Source organism: Dasypus novemcinctus, chromosome 3 (assembly GCF_030445035.2).
Source record: "Dasypus novemcinctus isolate mDasNov1 chromosome 3, mDasNov1.1.hap2, whole genome shotgun sequence".
NCBI lineage: Eukaryota > Metazoa > Chordata > Mammalia > Cingulata > Dasypodidae > Dasypus > Dasypus novemcinctus.
Genome location: NC_080675.1, coordinates 147141780 through 147163817, shown reverse-complemented (window position 1 = coordinate 147163817; position 22038 = coordinate 147141780). Strand labels below are relative to the sequence as shown.

Genomic DNA, 22038 nt, shown 5'->3' with positions numbered 1-22038 from the left:
GGGAAAAATTGCCAGCTGAGAGTTCTTTATCTGGCAAAACTGTCCTTCAAATATGAAGGTGAGTTTAAAATATTCACAAATAAACAGAAACTAAGAGAGCTCATGAAAAAAAAAATCCATCTTTGCAGGACACATTAAAGGGAGCCTTACATTCCCAAAGAAAAAGGTGAGAGAAGCTTGGAGCCTTGGAGTGCAGAAGGCAAGACTAGCAGACAGGATAATCAAAAGAGTAAAAAGATGAAAATAATATATATGAAAACCAAAGAATAAAATGGTAGAAATAATGCATTTACAGTAATATCACTGAATATGAATGGATTAAACTCTCAATCAAAAGATATAGGCTGACAGGATGGATTAAAAAAATATGAGATGGTAAGTGGACTTGGCCCAGTGGTTAGGGCATCCGTCTACCACATGGGAGGTCCACGGTTCAAACCCCGGGCCTCCTTGACCTGTGTGGAGCTAGCCCACGTGCAGTGCTGATGCGCGCAAGGAGTGCCGTGCCACGCAGGGGTGTCCCCGCATAGGGGAGCCCCATGCGCAAGGAGTGTGCCCTGTAAGGAGAGCCGCCCAGTGCAAAAGTAAGTACAGCCTGCCCAAGAATGGCGCTGCACACAAAGAGAGCTGACATAGCAAGATGATGCAACAAAAAAAAGAGAGACTCCTGTGCCACTGACAACAACAGAAGCGGACAAAGAAGAACACGCGCAGCAAATAGACACAGAAAAGGGAGAGAAATAAATAAATTAAATCTTAAAAAAAAAAAAAAGAGCCATCCATATGCTGCCTACAAGGGAATCATCTTAGACCCAAGGATACAAAATTGGCTGACAGTGAAAGGTTGGAAAAAGATACTTCACAAACAGCAACCTAAAAAAGCAGGGGTAGCTATACTAATTTTGGACAAAACAGACATTAAATGCAAAAAAGTGATGAGATAAAGAAGGCCATTATATATTAATAAAAAGGGACAATCCACCAGGAAGAAATAACGGTCACAAATATCTATGCATTTAACCAGGGTGCACCAGAACACATGAGGCAAACTCTGGCAACACTGAAGGAAGAAACAGACATCTCTACAATAACATTTGGAGACTTCAACACACCACTCAGATAATTAGGCAGAACAACTAAACAGAAGATCACAAGGAAACAGAGAACTTTAACAGTATGAGAAAGAAGTTAGACCTAACAGCCATATATGGAACATTGCATCCCAAGTCTGTGGTTATGCATTTTTCTCAAGTGCTCATCTTTTTCCAGAATAGACTACATATTAGGTTACAAGGTGGGTCTCAATAAACATAAAAAGGGTTGAAATTATACAAAGCATGTTATCAGATCATAATAGAATAAAACTGGAAATCAATAATAGATGGGAAAGGGGAAAATTCACAAATGTATGAAGGTTAAACAACACACTCCTAAACAACCAGTGGGTCAAAGAAGAAATTTTGTAACTGAAATTAGTAAGTATATTGGGACGAATGAAAATGAGAATACAACTTATTCAAACTTATGGGATATAGGAAAGGCTATGCTGTGAGGGAAATTTATAGCCCTAAATGCCTATGTTAAAAAAGGAGAAGCTAAAATCAAAGATCTAACTGAACAACTGGAAAAACTAGAAAAAGAACAGCAAACTCTTCCCAATGCAAGCAGAAGGAAAGAAACAAACATTAGAACAGAAATAAATGAATTAGAGAACAAAAAACAATAGAGAAAATCAACATAACCAAAAGCTGGTTCTTTGAGAAGATCAATAAAATTGACAAATCCTTACATAGACTAACAAAGAAAAACGAGAGAAGATGCCAATAAATAAAATCAGAAATGAAAGGGAGGATTTCTGACCCCCCCAGGAATAAAAAGGATCGTAAGAGGATATTATGAGAAACTGTATGCCAACAAATTAGTCAACCTAGATGAAATGCACAAATCCCTAGAAAAGCACAAGCAACCTAAACTGACTTTATAAGAAATACATGTGAGTAGAGGTGGCTCAACTGATTAGGTACCTCCCTCCCACATGGGAGGTCCCAAATTTGGTTTCTGATGCTTCCTAAAAAGATGACAAGCAGACTACAATCACAAACAAGGGCGGGTGGTGGTGGTGGTGGTGGTAGGGTAGATGATAAATTAATAAAATGTAAAAAAAAAGAAAAGAAAAAAGGAGATACAAGAACTTAACAAACCAATCACATTTGAAGAGACTGAAGAGGTGGGAAAGGGAAACGGACTTTGGCCCAGTGGTTAGGGCGTCTACCACATGGGAGGTCCGCAGCTCAAGCCCCGGGCCTCCTTGACCCATGTGGAGCTGGCCCATGCGCAGTGCTGATGCGCGCAAGGAGTGCTGTGCTACACAGGGGTGTCCCCTGCGTAGGGCAGCCCCACGCGCAAGGAGTGCACCCATAAGGAGAGCCGCCCAGAGCGAAGGAGGGAGCAGCCTGCCGAGGAATGACGCCGCCCACACTTCCCGTGCGGCTGACGACAACAGAAGCGGACAGAGAAACAAGATGCAGCAAAAAGACACAGAAAACAGACAACCGGGGGAGGGGAGGGAAATTAAATAAATAAAAATAAATCTTAAAAAAAAAAAAAAAAAAAGAGGTGGGAAAAGTGCCCTACACATTTTATGACGCCAACATCATTATAATACCAAAGGCAGATTAACATACACAAGGAAAGAAAATTACAGACCAATCTCTTTAAAGAACATAAAAAATCCTCAACAAAAATACTTGCAAATAGACTACAACAATATATCAAAATAATTATATACCATGACCAAGTGGGATTTATTCCTTGTCTGCAAGGGTAGTTCAACACAAGAGAATTAATTAATGTACTATACCACGCTAACAAAATGAAGGAAAAAACCCCACATGATCATCTCGATCAATGCAGAAACGTCATTAAATAATATACAGCATTTTTTCTTGATACAAACACTTCAAAAGATAGGAATAGAGGGAAAATTCCTCAAAAAGGCCATCTACGCAAAACCCACAGCCAACATTGTACTCAATGTGGAAGGTTGAAAACTGTCCCTCTCAGATCAGGAATAAGACAAGGACGCCCAGGGTCACAAATGTCATTCATTACTGTACTAGAAGTTCTAGCAAGAGCAATTAGAAAAGAAAAAAAAAAAAGGCATCCAAATAGGAAAAGAGGAAGTAAAACTCTCCCTATTTGCAGATGACATGATCCTATATTTAGAAAATTCTGAAATGTCTATGACAAAGCTTATGAGCTAATAAAACTAGTTCAGCAAAGTGGCAGGATACAAGATCAACATGCATAAATCAGTAATGTTTCTGTACACTAGTACTGAATAATCTGAGGAGGAAATCAGGAAAAGAATTCCATTTACAGTAACAGCAAAAAGACTCAAACACCTAGGAATCAATTTAATCAAAGATGTACAGAACCCATATGCAGAAAACTATAAAATACTGCTAAAAGAATCAAAGAAGACAAAAAAAAAAAAAAAAAAAGAAAGACCTTCTATGTTTATGGATTGGAAGAATAAATATCATTAGGATGTTAATCACATCCATATCCAAACTGATTTATAGACTCAATGCAATACCAATCAAAATTCCAACAGCCTACTTTACAGAAATAGAAAGGCGATTACCAAATTTATTTGGAAGGGAAAGTGCGCCCAAACAGCCAAAAGCATTCTGAAAAAGAAGAGCAACATGGGAGAACTTTCACTGCCTGACCTTGAGAAAATACTTGGAAATCACATATCCAATAAGAGTTTAATATCATGATATATAAAGAGGTCATACAACTCAACAATAAAAAGACAAATGACCTGATTGAAAAATAGGCAAAAAACTTGAATAGATATTTGTCCAAATAAGAAATACAAATGGTGAAAAATATGTGAAAAAAATCACATCACTAGCGATTATGGAAATACAAATCAAAATTACAATGAGATATCATTTCACATCTATTAGAATGACCAGAGGCTCGGTTGGCGAGTTTCCCTGGGCTATGCCACACCTGCTGCTCCGCCGCCTTGTCTGGCAGTGCGGCGCGGGCTCCACCGGGCTTGAGGTGCGCCCCAGCCTCGCCACCTTCCTGCTGCGTGCCTTGGTGCTTGCACTGCTGCTGCTCATGCACACTGGCCTCCAGGCCCACAGGGGCTGGTGCTCTATGTGGTCGATGCTCTATGTGGCCGGCTCAAGGTGCTACCTGAGAGCCATTCGCGCCTGTTTCTTGGGCTTTGTCTTTGGCTGCGGTGTGCTTCTAAGTCTTGGCCAGTCTTCCTGGAATCACTTTGGCTGGTACATGTGCTCTGTCATTATTCCAGTATTCTGAATACTTAGCAATAGCAGCCAATAACCCCAAGTCCGTCCTTGGAGTCCTTTCTCCTGAATCACAGCCTGGAGTATACTGTAGCTGCCCTGTCTTCTTGGATCGAGTTCACACTGGAAAATATCTTTCGGACAGAACTGAAGCAGATCACCTGGCTCAGTGCCGCCGGCCTGCTGATGGTAGTCTATGGAGAATGTCTGAGGAAGGCGGCCATGTTTACAGTCGATTCCATCTTCAACCACATGGTGCAAAATGAGAAGTCAGACACTCATACCCTAGTGACGAGTGGAGTGTATGGTTGGTTCAGGCACCGTTCCTATGCCCGGGGGGTTTTACTGGAGTATTGGAACCCAGGTATAAGAACAAGTAGAAGATTGGTTGCCTTTAGTTTTTTTCTCTTTTCTAAAACATTAAAAAAATTGAGGTGTAATTCGCATACCACAAAATTCACTTTAAAGTCTTCAGTTGGTTAAAAAAAAAAAAGACCACTATTAAAAAGACAGTGAACTCTAAGTGTTGGAGAGGATGTGGAGAGATAGGAACACTTATTCACTGTTGTTGGGTATGTAGAATGGTACAGCCCCTGTTTGGCAGTTCCTAATGAAGTTGAATATAGATTTGCCATGTGACCCAGCAATATCACTAGGTATATACCCAGAAAACCTCAGAACAGTGACAAGAACAGACACTTGCACACCAATGTCCACAGTGACATTATTTACAATTGCCAAAGATGGAAACAACCAAGTGTCCATCAACGGAGGAAAGGATAAACAAATTGTGCTGTATATACACGATGGAATGCTATACAAATGTAAGAAGAAATGAAGTCGTGAAGCATATAACAACATGGATGAACCTGGAAGACATTATGTTGAATAAAGTAAGCCAGGCACAAAAGAACAAATATTGTATGACTGTGATATTATGAATTAAATATATTGTGTAAACTCACAGATTTAATAACTAATATATCAGTCACCAGAAAACAGAATGAGGTTATGGAATGGAAAGCTGAGGGTTAAACTATGCAGAACTGGTAAAAAGGTTGTTTGTAAATCTTTGGAAATAAATAGAGAAGAGAAGAGCACAACACAGTGTTTGTAACTAGTAGTGCTATTATACAGGGATGACAGTGGTTGAAAGGTAAAGTCAATGGTTATGTATATTGCTGAAAGAAAGCTAAAAATGTAACAATGGACTATACAGAACAGTGAAACCTCATATGAAATATGAGTAATACTGCAAATGGGTAACACTGCATATATAAGACTGTTTTTCTTTGAAACGGAATAATATGTTATTATTACAAGATGGGAATATCAGGCAAAACCAAAACACATTATGTTAAATGAACAAAACCAGACACACAATACTACATATTGCATGTACCATTTACATAAAATGCAAATATAACTTAATTAGTAAAGATGGAATTAGACTAATAGTTATGTGGGGATGGGGAAGGATAGAGGGATTGAGAGGTGACTACTAAGTGGTATGGAGTTTTTTTCCCCAAGTAATGAAACTGTTCTTAAAGGTTCTGTGGTGATGAATGCAGAACGCAACACTGATAATTGTAAAAGCCACTGACTGTACATTTTTGAGAGATTGTATGGTTATGTGAACACATCTAGAAAAAACTGCTTTTTAAAAAAAAGGTGGGAAGTGAACCTGGCCCAATGGATAGGGAGTTTGCCTACCATATGGGAGGTCTGCGGTTCAAACCCCAGGCCTCCTTGACCCGTGTGGAGCTGGCCCACGCGCAGTGCTGATGTGTGCAAGGAGTGCCGTGCCATGCAGGGGTGTCCCCCCGCGTAGGGGAGCCCCACGCGCAAGGAGTGCGCCCTGTAAAGAGAGCTGCCTAGCGCGAAAGAAAGTGCAGCCTGCCCAAGAATGGCGCCGCGCACACACACACACGGAGAGCTGACACAACATAATGATGCAACAAAAAGAAACAGATTCCTGGTGCTGCGGATAGAAGTGGTCACAGAAGAACACACAGCGAATGAACACAGAGAGCAGACAACTGGGGGGGAGGGGAAAAGGGAGAGAAAAACAAACAAACAAACAAACAAACAAACAAAAAACCGTGCTCAGTGATCAGCTGTGCACACCTTTGGTCTTAGGGAAGAGTATTATGCCCCTTTCTATCAGGAGCTGCCAAGTAGGGACTGGACCCCACAATGATTTTCCACTAGAGTGGGGGATGGGCACTGGTAGCTGCTGCTGGGAGAGAGCAATTTACTGTTCTTTATCGCATTTTATCAGCCTCTTCCTCCCGCATTTCCATGAATGCTGTACAGTGTTGTCTGGGCCTCTGCAGTTTCAAAATAGTTATTTCAGACAGTTCCTGCCTGTTTAATAATTGTTTTGGTAAAAGGACTCAGTTTGGGAGCTCCCTGTTCTACCATCTGCCCTAGAAATCTCTGGGCACCTGTATTTTTAAGACTTTCTACATGATTCTATGATTTTTAACATTACCTTCAGCTCTACGTTCTTTAATTCTAAGGCTAAGTTATCTTTGCCAAATTTTAAATCCTGTCATTATATTTAAAAGTCCTAAAAAATCCTACTTCCTAGTCCAGGGGTCAATGAACTATATAGCACACAGGTCAAATTTAGTCTACAGTCTGCTTTTGTCAATACATTTTTTATGAACACAAAGTGTAAATATGTTGTTTACATATTCTCTACTGCTGCTTTTGAGCTACAAGTGTAGGGTTAAGTAGTTGTGACAGACTGAGTGTCCTGCAAAGCCTACAGTCTTTACTATTTGGCCTCTCAGGAAACATACCTGTTGTTGTTACATGAAGAAGTAGTGATCCAGGTAATTTTGCTTTACTGTAAAGCCCAACAGAAAACATACTATCCTAGAATTGTTATCTTTTCAATTTTTTCCCCTAATAGTTCCATAATGGCTCCCTTGAAATAATGGAAGAGAGTGATGTGGTTTTATATACATATATATATATATTTTTTAAACAAAAATCATTAAAAAAAAAAATTATCCCCCCTCTCCGCCTCATTGTTTTGTGCTTGCTGTCTGTTCTCTGTTCATCTTCTTTTTAGGAGGCACCAGGAACCAAACCCAGGGCCTTCCATGTGGGAGGGAGATACCCAAACACTTGAGTACCCTCCCCACTCCCCACTGTGTCTCTCATTGAGTTTCCTTGCTCTGTCTCTGTTACATCATCTTGTTGCATCAGCTCTCTATACAAGCCTGTCATGTCAGCTTGCTGTTTTGCTTGTCTTCTTTAGGAGGCACCAGGAACTGAACCTGGGACCTCTCATGTGGTACGTGGGAGTCCAAACTGCTTGAGCCACATATACTTCCCTATCTGGCTATATTTTAAAAATATATTACAAAGTGTAGCAGTTATACCCACATTTTAAATGGAGATTCTAAGTTAGTAGTTTCTAATTACAGTTCCCCATCTACCTAGTTTTAGCTTCTCAGGTGCTAAAACACAAATACTGTATAAGGGGTTGGCTTAAACAATGGGACGTTATTGGCACGCAGTTTTGAGGCTAGGAGAAGCTTGTAGTTGAGGTGTCAGCAGGGCATTACTTTCGCCCTGGAGATTGTAGATTTCTGAGGCTGGCTGTTGGGAGATCCTTGGTCTTCGGCTTTTCGGTCACATGTTAATTCACATGGCAATGTTTTCTCTTTTTCTTCTCCTGGTTCCCTTGACTTTCAGCTTCTTTCCATGGCTTTCTATCTCTGTCTGAATCTCTTTCCATTTATAAAGGATTCCAGTAATCCGGATTAAAGCACAATATGAATAAATTGGCCAAACTTTAACTGAAGTAACATCTTCAAGAGACCATATTTACAATGGGTTCACAGTTACCAGAGCTGGTTGGGCCAAGTCCAAGAACATGTCCAAGCTGAGGTACACAGTTCAATCTACCATATACTCCTTTTGGTTATAAAATGGATACATGGCTGTAGGTGCCAGCAGGTACTATAAATAAACTAGGCTAATCACAGCACATCTTTCTAGCGCTTCAGTGTTACTAGTGCTTCAATTTTTTTCCTATCTGGTTGTGTCATCATTTTTTTTTGATGTATCGCTTCACCCTGCAGGGACCTTGTGACTCTCTGCACAGGTCTGGGATGCCTTTTTTCTTTTTTTTACCAGCAGGTCCTGGGGATGGAACCCACGTCCTCCATATGGTAAATGGGAGCTCAATAGCTTATGCCATGGCCGCTTCCCACTAGTGCTTCAATTTTACTAGCTTTGGGCAAAAAGAGCTAAGCAATGGAATCCAGTAACTTAAAATATTTTACTATTAACATAAATATGGACATATTGTAGAATAAAATGCAAAATCAGGATGAATTTTAAAATTAAATATAGATTTCCATAGAACTTTGTGCCTGTGGCAGATGATTTTCTCTGCTTCATTCACTCTATTCTGCAGGTTTGGATACCTCAGTAGAACAGCCTAACTACTGGCTCAGAGCTTATGTACCTGCAATATAAATGCCTAATTCTTAGGAAGCTGATAGTCTGATAATAGAGGCCTGAGCACAAGCTTGTGCTTTAGTAGCTTAAATGTGTATAGAAGCAAGGCACTTATTAAAAGCAAATTTATGCATTTGGTCACAATATATTTATTGGGGGTATTCTTTGTGCCAATTTTGCCTGCAATAATTAGACTTGAAATTGAACCTACTACTCTATAATGAAATATAAATATCATCCCAGAGTTTTCTATTTTCTTTATACCTCACATCGATCCATAACAAGTCTTGCCAATTCTACAGCCAGAATGTTTTGAATCTAATGCTTTCTATCCTGTCTATCATCACCCTAGTCAAATTCGTAATCATTTCTCGTCTTCATCTAACTTAAAAGGTCTCCTTATTTCCACTACTGATTGCCTCCAGTTAATTCTCCATAAGTTGTCAGAGTAATTGTTGAAAATTTTTAGCTCAGGTCATTTTGGTCTCCTGCTTAAAACTCTCTAGTAATTCACTGTCACACTTAAGAAAAAATGCAAATTTCCCACCATAACTTGCAAAATCCTACCTGATCATGTGGCCCCAGCTACCTCTCAATCTCATCTCTTACTATTCTCCCCTTTACCTACTAAGCTCTAGCCACACCAACCTTGTTTTTATTCCTTAAACATTCACTGCCTTTTCTCTCCTAAGGGCTGGTGTACAAGCTGTTCTCTCTGCCTAGATCTTCACATGGCTGGCTCCTTCTGTTGGGTAGCTCAGTTGAAATAGCACTTACTCACAGAGGTCTTACCTGACAAGCCAAAATAAAGATGCCACCCAGTCAATCACTCTCTATCCTATCTTCTAATTTTGATTCCTTGCACAGCACCCATGACTATCTGATAGGTTTCTTGTTTATTTATTTACTTGTTGGTTAATTCTCTCTCTCTCCCCAACAAGAATATAAACTACACTAGAATAAGGGAACAAGGAACCCTGTCTACTTGTTTACCATTCTAGTCCCAGGAACTAAAACAGTGCATGTCAGGCAGACACTCTATATATAATTGTAAAATAAATGAATGAATAATGAGGCATAGATCTCAACATGATATAAATGTTCTGGAGAGAAATGTTTAGTATACAAATTTTAGACTGACAAACTCTTAGAATAGTAAGGGCCTTCATTATCCCTTCCAGTATAACTTCCTACTTCATGCAACACTTATTCTTCATTTCTGCAGGGAAAACATGCAGAAGTTTGGCTCACAACTAGTTATATGTTATCAGAGCAGTAATAGACAAATCAATGAAAAAGCACAGAAATGTATCCAAGCAAATATTAGAAATTTAAAATATGATCATAGAGACATTACAAATCAACGGGAGTTATGGATTTCTTTGGTGTTTTCATGGTGTTCCAATCTATGTTCTGTTGAACACTATGCTCTATAGTGTTCTACAGTGTTGTCCAATAGGACTTTCTCTGATGATGGAAATGTTCTTTATTTGTAAGGTCCAATACAGTAGTTACCAGCCACGTGTACTGAGCACCTGAAATGTGGCTAGAGTAACTGAGTAACTGAGTATTTAATTTTAATTAATTTAAATTTAAATAGTCACATGTGACAAGTGGTTACTATATTGGACAGCACAATACCATAGGTTTTCATTAAGTATTTCTTGAGAGAAAAAACATTACATGGTCAAATAAGTTAGGGAAAGTCTACATCCTAAAACTCATTGGTAATTCATTACGCACAATAGCATATTAGAAGCTAGAAAAAGTTCTGCAATAAAGAAATCTATTTAACTTTTTGGGGGGGATCCACATTCTTCCCAAGCTCATTTGAGCATGAAATACTGTTTTTCGCACTAAAGTCTGGGATATTCCAGATTATTCTCCACATGGCATTGGGATAACTTGGCATCATCTGACTGAAAAAAAATTGTTACATCCCTACCTCATATCAAATTAATTTCAGATAGAGTTAAAATTTATAAGTTAAAAAGTAAAAAAAAAATTAGAAAACAGAGGTTAAGACAACACACAATAGGCCAATAAAGTCCATGAAGAGATAGTTACCACCTTACAATAATTCAAGAAATGCAAATTAAAACAAGATTTCATTTTTCATCTACCAGATTAGTAAGCACGAGAAAAACTGGTTAACACCAGATTTCCCCCTCATCCTGTATTGATGAGAGACTATGGGAAAAGGGGTACTTCACTACTGATAGGATTGTAAATAAATACAAGCTTTTTGGCAGATAATTAGCCATTATATTTAAATTTTAATAAATGTACATATGTAGAATTTCCACTTTTAGAAATTTATCTTAAGGGAAACATTAAAGATATATGCAAGAGTTTAACAAGTATGATCACCACAGCAATATCTATAATAGAAAAATTGGAAACTACCTGAATGTTCAAAAAGAAGATAGAAAAATTTAAATAATAGGGTTTCCATATGACAGTTTTATTTTTTAGATTATTACTGTAGGTAGGTTAGTCCTTACCACAAATAAGTCATTTTTTAAATGTGCATTTTAAAAATGAGTGGCTTTTACGGATGCATCATAATAAATTGTACTGCTACATAAAAACAAATAGGGGACATTTTCGGAGAGGGAGCGGGGTACATGGGAATCCCTCATACTTTTGATGTAACTTTTCTGTAACCTAAAACCTCCTTAAAAATAAATTTATTATATTAAAAAATAGCTGTAGATATAAATTCATTTACATAGTAAGATATTCATGAAATGTGAAAAGGAAGATTATATAAAAATTATACAATATGATAAAAATATACTAGGAAAAATAATCTGGAAAAATATCCTTTAAATGTTTAATTTTTTCCTTCTAACTTTTGATATTTTGATATTGTGTTTTTGTGTTTTTCCTTTCTTTTTGTAATGAACACATAACCAGAAAATACAGCTATTTTCATTTTAGGGGGAAAAAAAGATGTACTACCTCCCACTTTTACACTGACCTAAAATATATGTTTCTTTATCCTACTTTCTTTGCTTGTGTTTGGGAGAAAATCAAAGTAAGCTAATATCTCTTCTACAAACCTTCAAACACAAAGATTTTAAAATAGTCTGATGTTTAAAAAAATTTGAAGAGAATATTCAACTTCTGTGTATTTGCAACTTCACAAAAAACAAGCCCGAATGTGCTTTTCATGGCAACACAGGCAGAAATATTTTCAGGAAGGAAGTTCGAGTGTTTTTGTTTTTTTAAAAATTTTTTGTTTCAATTTCCCTCAATTAAATGTTTCCTCTTAATGCTAAGTAAAACCATAGAGACATTTGCATAAAGTGACATGTATAATTACCATCAAGATTTATATATCCCTTTTCAAGGCAGAGATTAGATTTTATTCATCCTTGTATATTCAGGGCCTGACAAACTGTATGTTTAGTAAATGAATGCTTTTCCTGAACAAAATACAGAAGTTAAACAATTTTGAAAAACTCCTAAAAACACAAAATTCTTACAAACAGGAAAAATTCTCAATTTCATAAGTAATTTATAAATTTAAACACTATTTCTCCAACATCAATATTTCACAAATAGAGGAATATGGCTCTCAAAGTAGAAAAACCACGTGGTGCAATTTTATTGACATAAAATCCATTCAGACAAGTTTTAGGTCAGGGAGATGCACTAGGTGACCTTTCAGGCTTTCCTCTAGTACCAAGGATTCCCACTTGCTGCTCTGTTACTAGCCTTGGCTATCAATGGCTAAGGTGTCACTGATCATGAGAAGAATTTTAATCTCAGTCTACCAATTTTTTCTCCCTTACTTGGTGTAAACAGCAGCTTTTCCTTATTTTGACCTAGTTTGCTTGAAATTTCCTAAGAAATGAATTTAACCACTGCAAAATTTGAAATGACTGGGGGTGGGGATAGTGTGTGGAGAGGCCATTAAAATTAATGAGAACACTAGTATAATATTTTATAAAAGCATGGAAAGAATTATTTTTGGTACATAAAGTAACAATATGGACAAGCTACAGTCCTAATCTACCTGATTTCATAAATAAATAATTGTGTTCAGAGCATATGGTAATTATATGCAAACACATTATTTGAAAGGGTTTGAAAAAGCTATCATCTTTTAATCTTATTTGTCCTGTAAATTATAAATCTTGGCAAATGCTTTTTCACAGATAGTTAAGAGCCAAATTGTTATTACGAATTCCTGACCCGTGTTTTTCAAATATGTGCTCTATAAATATTTAATGAATAAATGGATGAAATGTTTTATTGTATAGTACTGATAGGAAAACAGGGGCTGATGATATAGATAGCACTGTTCGCTTTAGCAATTTGTCTTTAAGTGTTAATTAGTAAAAATACTGATGCATTATCTAACTTTGAATTATGTATTAACTGGTAGGACTAAACATTTCCAGCAATTATTTATCTTAGCTGCTAATGTAAAGTGCCAAGTTACTGCCACAACGGTAGTGAAGTAATGAGAGCCAACTGAGACTAGAAATCCCCAAGCTCTTGTTTTGAAGAAAGGTCCAAGGATTTTTTTTTTAAGGTACCGGGGGTTAGGGATTGAACCCAATACTTCATATGTGGGAGGCTGGCACTCAACCACTGAGCCACACTGATTTCCTTGAGTTGGTTTTCTTGTTTGTTTTGCTTGTTGTTTTTTTTCAGGAGGCACCGGCATTGAACCTGAGACCTCCCATTTGGGAGGCATGCACTCAACGTTTTGAGCCATACCTGCTCCTGTTCTAAGGTTGTAAACCTATAATTCAGGTGCACAAAATAAAAACTAAAATCAGGACTTTTTTTTTTTTTTTTTTTAAGTATCAGGACCATGACATAGCGCTTTTACAAAAGATGATTATGGGAAGAGATAGACATTTAATTGGAAGCCAGAGAAAATAACTTTGAGATTTTAAAATTAGTAATAACAAGTCTTAAAGAGCTCTTAAAAGTTGCAAATATTCTCTCTGCTTTACAGATAGAACTCTCCTCTACCGCTGCCCCCCAAAAAAGAGAGAGAGCAAAGCAAAAACCGGATAGATAGATGAACTTCAAGCTCTGTATAAACTTGATTTTCAGTCTGTGTTGAATTACATCACCGCCTATTTGGTCTTTAATCATTAGATGGACAGAAAGTCAGTATAGGCCAGTCATGCTGAAGTAATATGTGGCCTCTCAGAGAATTTGGTTCAGAAAGCTAAGTAACTTTAGGTTATTCATTTGCATTAGTAATACTTGAACCTCCAAATTCAATTTTTTTTCAAATTTAAAAAAAAAACATACAATTTGAGAACTTGCTGGGATTTGGGTAGTAAGCTTTTATATAGTATGGTATTTATCAGTATTCAAGGATATGGGTTACTTGGGCCTTGCAGACTTTTCCTTTGCTTGTTAATACATTTTTACCTATCCAAGAGGTTAAAGTGATTGGCAAAGCAAGAGAAGTCATGACCTAAAATTTCAGAAATGTAGGATCAGAGGTACAGATGGAATTTGACCAAGGAAGGCCTTACCAACATTTGGGAATCAAATGTGTAGTAATGCCATTGTCTTATCAGAAGTACTAACATTATTATTTATAAAATAAAAGAATCGGCTGGCTGATTAACTATATAGAGTGCTAACTGTCCCTCACACTGGTGTGCATATCTCTGTAGAATGGTATGTAATTTACTCCAATCTGTGTGTCATTAGACTGTCTAGTTACAATGGAGAACTAAAATAACCCAGAAATCTCTTTAGAGATCACTTTATGATAAAATTTAGTTTAAAAATTTAGTTTTTGGTCTACTTTCTTCATTCCTATCCTCTCCTTTGAAAATCTAAGTTACATATTACTACTAGATTAATTTTTCAAACAGAACTCTACATTATTCTACTCCAAAAATTTTAACATCTTTTTATAGTCTATCAAATTAAATACAAATTATAGTCTGGCATTCAATGATTTCCAGAAAAGAAGTCCCAATCTACCGTTCCTGATTTATTTCCTAGTACTGCTCTTACATGTTTATATACCCCATAGCTCATCGTCCATGCAGGTCCAGGTTATTAGGCAGTAGCTGACTAGTACTGTTGCTGCCCTTGAGGTTTATACAGAAGAAGCCGAGAAAAGAGCCTGACTGCCTTCCAATAGAGTGACTGGGAAGTGAACACTGTTCTAATACCTTTCTCAAACACAGATTTGATTTATCATGTTCTTGCTTAAAACCCAGGCTGTAGATACAATTTAAGGGTTCTATGAACTTGGTCTGGAAAAAATTATACCTTTATTTTCAATAATCTCTAGCTGAAATTTAGCATTTTCTTCCATTTTCAGTGTAGGCAATAAGCCATAGCAGTAACGGCAGTACTGTACTCTTGTCACCAATAGGAAGCTCTGAGATTTTCACATCATAGTCTAGCTGCAGCAGATATCTCAAAATATGATTTATACTCATCATTACTTTGAAATTAAATAATTAGACTTACTATTAGATGTTATTTAAAATGCACAAGGAAACACATAACTATCACACATGCTTTAATATTTTTAAAACTGTTTAAATAAATGTAGGTTCCTTTATATGTCTATATTTTATTTTATAAATTTAAAACATTATTCAGGGACAGGATCAATAGGTCAGACTGCCATAGAGGCCAATGGCATAAAAAAGACTAAGAACCTTTATCATTTATACCTATTAACTGCTTACGAAATCTAAGCTCTTTAGCATTGAATATAAGGCTCCTCATAATCTATGTGCACCCCACTTTATCAGTTTCATCTCTGTCCTACCCCGATTCACCATACTATGTTCTAGCTAAAAGAAACAACAGTAACTCTCTCATCCAGAGGCAGATAGACAGGTTTTTTGATTAACCCTAATTAATGGACAGTAGCCATGCACCCTCCTGGGCTTGCCTCTTCTCGGCCTGCCAAGTGTACTCTTCTTCATTACAGGTCTGTTTCCCCCAAAACTTTGTGATCTAATAGGGTCGTATTTATTTATTAGAGAAGTTGTGAGCTTATAACACAATCATGCATGCATAATTTCCATACATCACCCCTCCACCTTTCTTTGTTGTAGAACATTTGTTATAGATTATGAAAGAACATCATTAAAATACTATGGTCTATAGGTTACATTTGGTGTATTTTTCCATACCCTCCGTATTATTAACACCATGTATTAGTGTTGTACATTTGTTATAGTTCATGAGAGAATGCTCTCAGATTTGTACTGTTAACCATAGTCCATCATCCACCACATGGTTTGCTGTGTTACATGGTCCCTTGTAATAGTGCTGTATCTTAAATACTTTTCTCTTTCACTTCTCAGTTATAGTGGTACTTTTAAAAGGATTGATGAAATGAATAAAGGACAGATTCTAAACTGGCAAGACATGGTGTGTAGTAATCTCTAGGGGAATGGATGTTTGTCTCTGAATCTCACAAATTGGTTTAGCTCTGATCTTTCTGAGGATAGAAATGGGGATGGCCCTTGAGCTCTATGAAGGGAAGAGGAGAAGAAAGATGATATGGTAACTGAGGTGGATCTGAGTAAGATTGAGGGATGGAGCTTGCTGAAGGGAAAGGCAAGGCAGCTTCTCTCATTTTCCAGAGCAGTTACTCAAACCTTTAAACTGCTCAAGATTCTCATCCCACCCCCAACTCTCTCTCTTTCATCAATTGACCTTATCTTAAATCTCAGAGCCAACTCCCTCAGCTTCTTTTTTCTCTTCAGTGGTTCTCAATTCCGTGGGGTCACCTGGGGAGCTTTAAAAAAGTGCTGCAGGCTGGGGCCTAACTTGTTTAACCTGGTTTATAGTTACAAAAAAACAGAAAATGAAAACAAACGAACAAACAAAAAAACCCACCAAAAAAACCTTTCCAGGGAAGCATGTGGCTTCCCATGTGGCTCAACTGATAGAGCATTCGCCTACCATATAGGAGGTGCAGGGTTTAAGCCCAGGGCCTCCTGGCCCACGTTGTGAGCTGGCCCAGGTGCAGTGCTGCCATGTGCAAGGAGTGCCATGCCACGCAGGGGTGTCCCCCGCATAGGGGAGCCTCATGAGCAAGGAGTGCACCCTCCAAGGAGAGCCACCCCGTGCAAAAAAAAAAAAAAAAAAGCACAGCCCACTCAGGAGTGACCCTGCACACACGGAGAGCAGACGCACCAAGATGACGCAATGGAAAAAAAAGATACAGATTCCCAGTGCCGCTGAGAATGCAAGTGGACACAGAAGAACACATAGCCAATGCACACAAGAGAGCAGACAAGGGGCCGGGGGAGGGATGATAAATAAATAAAAAATAAATCTTAAAAAAAAAACCTTTCCAGTTGATTATAATGTGCATACAAGGTTGAGAATTACTAATCAGCCATTAATGCTCTGCACCCTTCCCCCCACCAAATCTTGATAAAGTAAATATCCTCCCTCACCCTTGAATTCTCCATCCAATTGAATTTTTATGCCTAAAAGTTTCCCATCTTAAAAAAGAGGCCACCTTTTCTTCCCTCTTTACATCCCCCTTTAAAACGATGTTTCAGTATGGGTACCACCAACTACATTACATTCGTTAACTTGTTAATTTTCCAGGCCAAAGATGTCATACGTTTTTGCATTCGTTAGTCTCTCTGCTTCTACCTCTTCTTCCATTTCTTTGCCCAGCAGGTGCGGACTAGTCTTTTAATACAAGTCCTTTAAGAGTGACCCAAAGGTCACCTTGGAAAGCGCTTCCTCACGATGAGGGCCCCCTCTTATGTGCCCAGAGAACATTCTATGCTTTGTTTATATTATGATTTTGACTGTGCTACCACCGCGGATTCTCTCAACGGTTCCCATATTACACAGCACTTCAGAACGCTGGGACTATCTCATTCGCCTGTGACTTTCTGGAGCCTAAGACATGGAAACAACTCAGTGAAAGTTTGAAGAATGAATGGGGAGGAAGATCTGGAAACGAAGGTCGGGGGCGGAGACCTGGGAGAGGGGGCGGGTATGACTACTGAAGGGGCGGGGGCTATGGAGGGCGGCGCTGAGAACCTAGAGCCAGAATGGGGAGGGGGTACGGATTCGCCAGAGTCTACGTGGGAGACAAAGCAGCCACAAGCAAGGCAAACTGAGACTAATCGAAATAAGGAAGCGCCTTCTTACCTGCCCGGGGTTTCACCACTCCAACTAAATTTCAAGCACCTCTGTATTGGCCGGAAAGCGAGAGTTAAGGTCGCAAATCCAGAATTTTCTTCCTCAAACTTGCGACATTCCTCCCGAGTAGAAAGAACAGGCTGGGAAGAGTCCCCAGCTTTGCCGTAAGGTGAGGAAGAAGAGTTGGGGCGGGGCCTCCTGAGACGGAAGAAATGGGGCGTGTCCGCGCAGGCGCACGCAGCTCCCTCTGGTGGTGTCACGTGCGGAGACGCGGTCGGGCGGGGCCGGTCCCGGCGGGCGGTAGGGGGCGTGGGAGGTGAGTGCGCGCGCTGCTTGCCTCCGAGCTGTTGCGCGGGGCGGGGTCGCGTGCGCGAGGTCGGGGGCGCGCGGGCCGGAGCTGACGGGTTTCGCGGCAGCGGTTAGCGGTGGCTGTAGAGTCCAGGCAGGACCTTGAGAGGCTGTGGAGGCTGTACCCGCGCGCCGGGAGAAGGAGCGACAGCGGTTGAAGCGGCGGTCCAACGCGTGCTTTCTGGGCGGGGTGCAGCGGGGGATGTGCCTGCCTAGGCCGGGCGGAGCCTCTCTGACAGGGCGGGGGATGCGCGGAGGCTGCTTGCTCCGACCCTGAGGCAGCCGGGCCCACCCTCCTGGAACCGTTTGACCCTCGTTGGCCACGGCTTCTGCTGCTTCCTCTGGCCTGACCCTGGGGCCGAGAGTGGGAAGTGGCTTTCGTCGAAGAGGAGGGGGCTGTGGTGGCCACAGCGGAGGGGCCTGAGGTAAGATCCGCCCAAGCCGCCCTGCGGCCCTGCCGCCTGGCCCGGCCCACGTCCCAATCTCCCTCTTTGGCTTTGGTAGTCCATCCCGCCCCGCCCCAGCGGAGACGCCCCGCTAGCGGGTCTGCCCGGAGTCTCCCAGACACCCGATCACGCTCCTCGGTTCCCAGTAGATCCCACCCATCCTTTCTTCCATTGGCCAGACATTATGCTGGCCTTTCAACCTCCCCGGCGAGTCTGTCACGGTCCCCTCTCCCCCAACCAACTCCACTAGAACCCCCTCAGACTTTCTTAGGACCCTTCATGGAGTCTCCAGACCCCGCTACACCCTCAAATGAGCTGGCCCGACCACAGCGCCCCTGAGACAGTCACGGTTCCCCCCTGGTCTATTGCGCCCCCCTTCCTGCCCTTCCCCCCACACCAATCCATCGTCGCAGACCCCCCTCACAGGTCGCTCATTGCCACGCTCTTCCCCAGCCCATCACGGCATTAAGATAGTTTATTTCATGATGCTTTTAACTCTCTACATCTGTCAGCCCCTCTTCTTTAGACACCATCACAGACATGGGCCTCTCTCTTACCCCAGTTGCATCCCCTCGCACAGACTTTCTGTCTTTCGGCAAACCTTGTTATCGTTCTTCCAGTCGTGATCCTTTCTTTGGTTGAAAGGGCTTTGCCAGGGAATCCGGAGAGGATATTTCCTTGGCCTAGTATATTCCCCCAGTGGAGTTTAAGGGCACGCATGGAGGCTTTGGGCTGGCTACTAAAGAAGAAGGGAGGGAAAGAAGGGTACAGAAGCACAGGGCAGAGTGTGTGTGTGCCATTACAAGGTCACAGCCCGCTCCTCCTGTTGTGTCTTCTGTAGAAAGTGTGAGGTAGTCCAGGTCTGACATTTTAGGGGCCTCTGTAAGGATTAAGTCACTATACTACTTGATGTAACTATGTCTCCATGTAGTATCATTTACTTCGCATTTTGTAGATTTTTACAGATCTTTTGTGCTGTTTTTGAAGGGTATTGGGATTTTTTTTTTGATGCTATTTTTTGGATTTGCTGGGAAAAGGTTTGTAATTTTCCTTATCCCTAAAGATTTTAATGTCAACTTAGTAATAAATTTCTGCTACCCGATGCTGCTGTCTTGCTTCTTCCAAGGGCAATCATTCGATGTCCATTGTCGTTATTAACAGCCTTCTGAATAGTATAAAATATGAGTCTGTCATAATCAGATAATTAGTGCATGATTTTAAGGTTGACATACTGAAGCAGTTTACTTGAAAGGAGGGATGAAGATGAAGTGTAGAGAGGTCCTTTAGTGAGTACTTAAATTTCTTTTATTATGTGTGTGTGGGAAGGGTTGGGGAGAGTGAAAACTCATTACATTATTTTATTTAGAGGTGTTAATTAGACATGGTATAAAGGTCAAAAGTTTCCAAAAAATATGTAGTAAGTTTTCCCTCTTTACCCTCCAGCCACATAGCTTCCCTCTTTATTGGTAAATACTGTTTCCTGCTTGTGTATCTTTCCTGGTACTTTCAGCATATATAAGCCTAAACATAACATGCTTTTAAATACACACATGGCACCATGATTGCACACTACACACTCTGTTTTACAGCTTAAGAGTATAATTGATCCTAGAGATCATTCAATAACACTACATATGGAAGTGCATCACTTAGTGATTAGATGGTACAGTATTCCATTTTGGTGGACTTGAGGTTAGGCTATTTGCTTTTCTTTAAATGTATTTGCAGTTATATGTATGTTTAAATGATTTTTCAGATGTGAACATTTTTCTTGATGATTCTTTTTGTGTTGAACCTACAAGAAAGTATATAACTAAAGTAAATTTCCTATTGAACCTCTGAGCTTTTGTGTGATTAGCTTTGATGATGATTACAGCATTTATCAGGTAAGTTATTGAAGGATTTAAAGTGGAGGACTGAAATGATGAGATTTGCATTTTTAGAAGGGTACTCTGGCTGCAGTGAAGGTGGAGGATTGAAGGGTTGAATAAACCTAAAGGCAGCAATAACAAGAGGGTAATCCAGCAAGTGATGAAGGTGGGTCTGGACTTGGTTATGGGAATTAACAGGACCTGGTGATTTGATTGAATTTGTGGTTAGGAAAAGGGTGCATGGATGATAAGACCTAGGTTTCTAGCTTGTGCCTTTCACTGAGGTGTGGTTCCGGATGAAGGAGGAGTGGAGTTTTTCTTTTTCTTTTGTAACAGAACAGGGATAAGAGGGTTGATTTGTGACACTGAGTTTGTGTGATTATGGTTTTTTCAGATGTAGATGGCCAGTAGGCAGCTGAAGCTAAATGTCAATTTACAATTGATATTACTATCAATTAGATAGTATATCTTAGTGCTTATTGAAAGGGAACCCAGGAAAAGCTAAACAACTTTGCAATAATAGATTTTAGAGTCAGAAGGGTAGAGACAAGAAGAGAAAAAGATATAGGACAGAAACCCCAGGATTTAAAGTACAGGAGAGTTGAATGTCTAACCTAGTAAATTATGATTCAATTATTTTACAAATCTTGTCAGAATTTAAGTGTCAGAAGTGAAATTCACTAATATGTGACATTTATTCCTAAGCTAATATTAATGGTATATAGTTCATGAGGAAGTGGTATAAATTTAGCTTAAAAATAAAATCTTGGTGGAGATTGGTAATGTAAAACTCACCTTAATCATTTGGATTGTGCCATGTAGAACTTTGTTAAGTTCTTGTTTGCACAGACGTGTAGGAGGTTTGAAAATTTGTTTTGTCAAAGATACTATTTTTAGTTTGCATGATTTTTAGTTATATTAATATAGTTTGAAATAAATATCTTAAAATTATCTAATGGTTAGAAGACCTGGATTTCTAAGGGGCTTTGTAGAGATAATTCTCACACTATTTCTTAAAGGTAGACTAGTACTTTTATTTGTATTTTTAAGGAGAGAAAACAAAGACAAGGAAGGTTAGAGGTCTTTGCTAATTGTCATCAAATCAGTTGTATGTTTGATTGGATCTCCATTACTACCACTTTTAAAAATTTCACTTTTTAAGTGAACATCATTAGTTTCTTACCTATTAGACAAAATTCTTGAGTGAAGAAATGTATTCTCTAAATAGATATATGCACCTAAATTTCTTCAACCTCTTGTTTTTTTGAATCTATATCTTCATTCCTTTGATCTCAGTGGCAGAAGCATCCCACCTTCCTCTACCTTGCTGACAATGTTCAATCACTTATTCACTTTCTTGGCTTTATATTGAATTTTCCCCATATTGCATTTTTCTCCTTATCAAGTAAATGTGTTTGGAGCTGTTCCATA

The 22038-nt window shown here is 39.3% G+C and overlaps 2 protein-coding genes and 1 pseudogene across 4 annotated transcripts in view; 2 read left to right on the top strand and 1 right to left on the bottom strand.

Annotated features, from left to right (window-relative positions):
* The window catches only part of SENP8 (SUMO peptidase family member, NEDD8 specific), a 39790-nt gene extending 21712 nt beyond the window's left edge, over positions 1-18078 (bottom strand). The window contains exon 1 of the mRNA XM_004459157.5: positions 17952-18078. The gene's annotated coding sequence lies outside the window, so the exon portion shown is untranslated. The remainder of the gene's footprint in view (positions 1-17951) is intronic.
* On the top strand, positions 3814-4698 carry LOC101447403 (protein-S-isoprenylcysteine O-methyltransferase pseudogene; annotated as a pseudogene).
* Positions 18079-18197: 119 nt separating the features above from the next.
* Positions 18198-22038, top strand: part of MYO9A (myosin IXA) — a 391855-nt gene continuing 388014 nt past the window's right edge. For all 3 annotated transcript variants that reach the window (XM_058294436.2, XM_071214269.1, XM_058294435.2), the window contains exon 1: positions 18198-18715. The gene's annotated coding sequence lies outside the window, so the exon portion shown is untranslated. The remainder of the gene's footprint in view (positions 18716-22038) is intronic.